Source organism: Arachis ipaensis, chromosome B08 (assembly GCF_000816755.2).
Source record: "Arachis ipaensis cultivar K30076 chromosome B08, Araip1.1, whole genome shotgun sequence".
Lineage (NCBI taxonomy): Eukaryota > Viridiplantae > Streptophyta > Magnoliopsida > Fabales > Fabaceae > Arachis > Arachis ipaensis.
In genome coordinates, this window is record NC_029792.2 from 3,208,486 (window position 1) to 3,215,213 (window position 6,728).

The following is a 6,728-nucleotide window of genomic DNA, read 5'->3' on the forward strand; positions in this document are numbered from 1 at the left end:
CCCAAACTATGACGTTGACAAATTAAGTTGATGAGTTATTTTTTTATTGGGTCAAGAAATTAGGTAAAGAATATAACAATTCTCTTTTATTCAATTTCAATCTATTCTTTTTATTTTCTATTTCAATTTCAGTATTTTTTTATTCAATTTTATTTCTTATCTTTTTGTTTACTCTTTATTTTCTTATCAACTATAAATAAGGTATACATAAATCCCACTTTAAATCAACTTTAATATATGCTTTATGCAATAACAGCAGTGACTAATTAAGTGGGACAAGGAGGGTTGGCCCTCAAGAGTCAAGAAAACGAAATGATTTTTGCCAATTTGCATAGAATTGAAGGGATGCCAAGTGTGAATAGAAAGCAAATTCATAAATAAAGATGAAGCAAGCATTCACGCAGATTTTATACTGCACAAAATGCAACAAAGTAAAAAACTACAAATCAATTGATTGATTGCTCTAATTATTTTCGTCCATGAATCTGAACCAACCCCATGATAGCTATAGAATCCTCGAGTAAAAGATTAAGACAGGTTAACATCTTATATTTTCTTTCACAAAAGAGTCCATGCACGTGCTAAAAATGTCTAGGCATATGTTGAGTTTTAATTTGTTTTTTTAAATTAAATCCTTCATTTTTTTTGTTTGTTAGAATTAATAATATTAAACTACTCTTATACCTTAACTCATGACAATAATAAAAAAGTCTCATGACCCACAAATTCAACCCAACAGAATACATAAATTCAATTACAATTTTAATCTTTATTATCTTATCTTATCTTATCTTTATGTTATCTTCTTATCTTATCTTATCTTATCTTTATTTTTATCTTTTGTAGGCAATGCACTATATATATTTAATTTGGGTAATGCTAGGTAGACAAAAAAAAAAAACAGCCATAGCTTGCCTTATTTAGCATTCATTAATTGTTGCGACAATTAATGAATGCTAAATAAGGCAAGTTATAGCTGTTTTTGGCTGATTTTCTTTGGTTACCAAATATTTTCGATTTAATTTTACCTTCGTAATTCTATGTTCAGTTCAATCAGTCAACAATCAATACAAGTTTTTTTCTCGTCTTTTCATATTCTTTCACAATTTTATCATGGTATCAGAGCATTGGTATCCTCCTTGAAAAATCTTAGAATCCATAGAGAACATGTGCATGTCCCAAACTGGAAGATCTATTGTGAAATTGAAGGAAGAAGGTGGTGGTAGTGGCGGAGGCGACAGTCTACTCACTTCCCAATACTCCTCCAAGGAGTAGAGATCTTCCACGACCTCGACCTCGTCCTCATTATTGGATACCAATTTGCTCAAGTCAATGCCATGTAGCTGCCGGCGACGACGACGACGGGAATAGAAAGACAGAGTTAAATCCGTGCGAGTCAATTTCGAAGGTGCCGGCATACATTGACTTTTATAATTCTCATATTGCTTGCATTTTCGGCGAAGCTTACTTTCTTATATTCAACGACGAAGAATGGTGTTTTTGGGTTCTCTGGGATTGCAGCGGCGAGTGGGAACGCTTGCCGCTTAATACTCTCCTGGAGACTCAAGATTCCTTGAGTGTTTACCATCCTTATCAGATTCAAAAGTCACAGTGGTTCTATTCTGACAAGAAGCTATTTCTTCCTTCCTCGGTTCAAGATTATAATAAGTCCGAACATGTTTTGTGTTGTTTCGACCTACAAACTCGGCAATGGACAATGGAAGAACTTGACTGCTTCACATCTTTCCATTTATGTTTATATGATGAAGATGGACTGCGGCCGTTGCTGCCCCATCTATTAGTGTCCAATGTTACAGGTCTTGAAGAATACACTAACTACAGTGTGATGCTTTCATACTCACTTTCAGAATCAAAAAGAGGAGAACATTTCATTAAATATTATCCATCGCGAATACTCGCAATAACAAAGATATATGCTATGTTGGTAAATCAAAATGGAATCATTGTCTATCAAAGAATCAATAGTTGTCTTTTATTTAAGGGAATCAAACCCTATTTTACGAGTGTAAAAGAAATATTTTTTTGTTGATCTTGACGAAGGCAAAACATGTGCCATGCTCTTTGGCTTTGCAATTCAAGATGGAACCAAAAAAATTCATTCATCTTTCTGGCTTTCTACACATATTTAGGGTTTGGTTGTATTAGGTTAATTAACAAAAAATGGTGGAACGTTATCTTTGCTTGATGCTGAGTGGAAAGATTCATGGTATCAGAGCTTTGGTATCCTCCTTGAAAAGAATACATAAGTTATCATCTTTCCGGTAAAAAATCACCCTACTTCTTTTTTAACCTCCTCCCGCAATGAATAATCAATCTTCTAATTTAGCTCAAAATTCAACAAATCTCTATTATATCCATCCAAGTAAAAATCCAACATCAGTCTTGGTTATTCATGTTCTAACAGTAAACAACTATCATTTATGGAATAGTCACTATGGCTTGTCTGCGCCTTCTTCCGACAGTTTCATCTGCGCCTTTTTTCGGCAGTTCCGTCTGCATTCTGTCTCAGCAGTTTAATTTGCATTTTGTTTTAGCAGTTTCATCTGCACTCTCATCGCGCTCTATGCGCCCTCTTTTCTTATCGTGCTATAAGCGTCCTCTCTTATTGCGCTCTACGCACCCTCTTTTATTGCGCTATATGCGCCATTTGAAGACCACTCTTATTGCGTCGTACGCGCCCTCTAAAAATCAATCTTATTGCGCTTTACGAGCTTATTTTTTCATTTTTTAAGATCGCTGCTCAAGCACAGCATCTCCTTTATATTTTTGCCGCCGGCAACTCAAGCTCCGCCGCACGCATTTTTTTTTTAAGATCGCTGCTCAAGCACAGCATCTCCTTTTATATTTTTGCCGCCGACAGCTCAAGTTCCGCCGCACGTATCTTCCTCCGCATCACCACGTCAGACGCTCAACAATTTCATCAGAATTTATCCAAGCTGTGGATTATTGACATCTTCTATCTATCAGCTTGCGGGAGCGTATTAAACTACTCTTCCACCTTAGCCCATGACAACAATAAAAAAGTCTCGTGGCCCAAAATTTAGTCCAACAGAATACATAAATTCAATTACAATTTTAGTCTTTATTATCTTATCTTATATTATCTTTATGTTATCTTCTCTTCTTATTTTATCTTATCTTTACTTTTATCTTTCGTAGGCAATGTACTATATATATTTAATTTTACCTTCATAATTCTATGTTCAATTTAATCAGTCAACAATCAATAAAAGTTCTTTTCTCGTCTTTTTCTATTCTTTCACAATTTTATCAAATAATAAATTTTAATTAATAAAGTTTTAATCAATGCGATCCCTTGAATAATAAATTTAATGTAGTCCATAGATGATATATAAAGATAGATTTATTTTATTTAAAAATACGGCTGAATCATTTTGACCTCTAAGAAAATTTAATTTTTGATAAAATAATTCAAACAAAATGAAATTATATTTTAACCCCAGAAGTTATCTTCTCGGTATGATAAAAATACATTAAATATGAAGAGACATATTTTAAAAACTCTAAAAATCAAATTTTGACCAAGTGTTTTGCAAGTCTATTTAAAAAAATAAAATATTTTTGTTCTCAAAATTTGATGATTTTAGCATATATAAATATACGAAATCAAATAAACTCTGTTGATGGGAAAAAAAAATCTCACTATAATAATACCATTTGATCACATGTGAATATGTGATGATATATAAATGATCATATATCTATTTGGAGCCCACTTACATTACACAGATCTGCCTCGTTTATATGGTACAACATGCGACACGTTGTTAAGAACAGTAGTTGACAATTTTGCAACATTTCCAATTACAGGTAGTATCGGACAGGAAAATATAAACTAAACATTTTCTTCAAATCATTTTTAGGGTTGTATTCGTAGAAAACACAAAAAAAAAAAAAGAGAAAAGAGAAAAAGAGAAAAATAGTATTGGTGGGAGTCACTACTATTACCGTCGTTATTGAAAAAGATAAAAAAGAGGAAAAAAATTCAAGCAGAATCGAAGACGTATGTGTGCGTGTTTGTGAGAGAGAGAAAGCGAGTAAAAAAGATAGAAAAGAGAAAGATGCTCCCCAAAAAAAGAGGAAGATAGAAACGACGTCGAAAATAGAGACTGTTATCGCTATTGTTATCTTTTTCTCCTTCTTCTTTCTTCTTTTTTTTGTTTCTCTTTTTCTGTCTATGCATGTTCTTTTTTCTTTTGTTCCGATGAAAGAAATAGAAAGGAAGAACATATTAAAGATGATTATGGCAGAAGTGTGGTGGTGAATTAGTAATGACAAAAGTACGATGGTAGAATGAAAGGTCAGGTGGGGCATACGAAGTTTTAAATGAGAATATTTTAAGAAAAAATATTAGTAAAATTTTTGTCTTTGTCTCCAAAAATTTTAATCTCTTGTATTTTTATTTTTTGAAAATATTAAAAAAATTAAAATTTTATATTTCGAGATTAAAATTTTAATTTTAAATTTTGACTATTAAATATAATATTGAGTCTTAATTCTATAATTATAGTCTCAAAATTTCAAAATAAACACAGCCTAATTATTCAACAAATTTAGGACAATTTAAATTATACAAATTTTTTTCCGGTACTTCAAAATTATTGTACAAATTATTAGTAATAAATAGTTATATACTCGACTTGACAAGATAATTTAAATTAGACAAATTTGTAATTTACTACTAATTCATTAAGAATTTTCTTAGAAAGACAATGAAGAATCTAAATAATGTGAATAATGGGCTGCAGATTTAGCCCAAATACATATAAAAAATAAAAAATATTTCACAAATTCTCTAAATAAAAAAACTCACTCAATTATTCTAAAAAAATAACCATCTCAAACCCTAATTTATCAAAACATTTTACTCCAATACCCTCTTCTCTCCCAACCAGCTGCCACCCCACCTTCATCAATAATCATCCCATTTCACCGTTGCTGCTTGGTTTGCCCCACGCTGCCACCAGCGTCGCTCACCCATAGTGAAAATAACCATCCACTTAAGGATAAAAATAATCATCTGCATACCTAATAAATTGAACATTCAACATATTTTAGTTATATATAACTAAATCCAATCCCATCAAAATAATCATCCACATAACAATTAAAATAACCATCCGCATGCCTACTAAAATGACCATCCTATAATATGCTCAGTTGTGACGGTGGCCATTTAAGTATTCCAAAGTCTAAATATCCTCCATGCAATGATAATGAAGGAAGCATGCAAATTCAATCTCTTCCATAAATATACACAAAAGATTGTAGGTAAAGGGTCCTACATTTCTTAGAAAATTTTTCACTCCCTTGTCAACGACAATGGATGGGGGCATGGCGTAGCAGCGCTGGGGCTGACGAGTTTAGTTGTGAGAAGTACGACCGTATGGAAAGAGAAAGACAGCGGTGATTGAAAATGACTTTAAGGTTGGCTTCCGGTGCGGGAGAGAGAGACAAACTTAGCACAACAGATGCGCGACGGGGAGGATTTGCCATCCGCAACGATGGTTACCAGGAGAGTGACGTGAAAACAGCAGCAACAGCATTGGACTGAGCGCCAGAGGGTGAGGCACGTCGGGCTGGACCGGTGAAAGTGAGGGCATCGATGTGGCTGGCGGAGAGTGCAGCGATGCAATATGAGGACCAAAAAAGATGATGACAAATTTTAGACGTGTATTAAAAGTTATGATAAAATTAAAAATAACCGTACGTAGTGTAAAAATAAATTTAAATACTAATACTAATTTTTTAAATTGTAAAATTAAATAATTAATTAATAATCTAATTTTTAATTTTAATTTTATATTCATTTCTTAATTCATTGTTCACAATTAGCATTGTTTTTTTATACTTCCTCGTTAAATAAATAGTATATACTCAACACATTCCTCGTGCATATATTTAGTACTAAATTACAACCTTTCTCGTTGCGAGCATTTCAACTATTACCAAACTATCTAGTCTATCTGAAGTATTTTCTGATCGTAATATTAATAAAAATTTCAGTTTTGTTTAAAATAAATAAAAAAACTCAATTATTTGTTTGAAAGTTAAGAAAAAATATTATAAAAACCCTTTAGAAAGATATATTATTGTTAAATTTTGATACGAGGCGTAGACTTTAGCAAATATCATTTGGTGCTCATCTTAATTAATTAGTAGTGTAATACTATTATTATTATTATTATTATTTTGGGTGGTTGATGAGAACATAAATATACATATTTGATCCTAGGTAGAAAACGGATAACTTTTGGAGGTGCAAGGAATAAATATACGTAGGAAACAAGAAGAATGGTAAAAAGTGGAAGAGCATAATGGTTAATAGTTAAGGAAGCAAACAAGTTGGGGGTGCCCCACAAGGACAAATCTTGCAGTTTTCTATATTTGATGTTTCCTATGAAAGAGAAGAGCACATTATTTTATTTTTTTCCCCACTTTACCATATGCCATATGCCCCTATGGCTAGAGATTGGTTGGATCCTGGAACAACTACAAACGCAGTCAAAATTTGCGACCATTAGTAACTCTCTACTTTTCTTTATGAGTCAAGTTTTAATTAGCATTGTTATTTGGTTAACACTTGGTTAGTATACTAGAGATACACTATGTGGGATCCAACTTTTTCATTCAAAATATATTTATTTAATCATTATGTTATATTTTTAATATTTACTTTATCATAT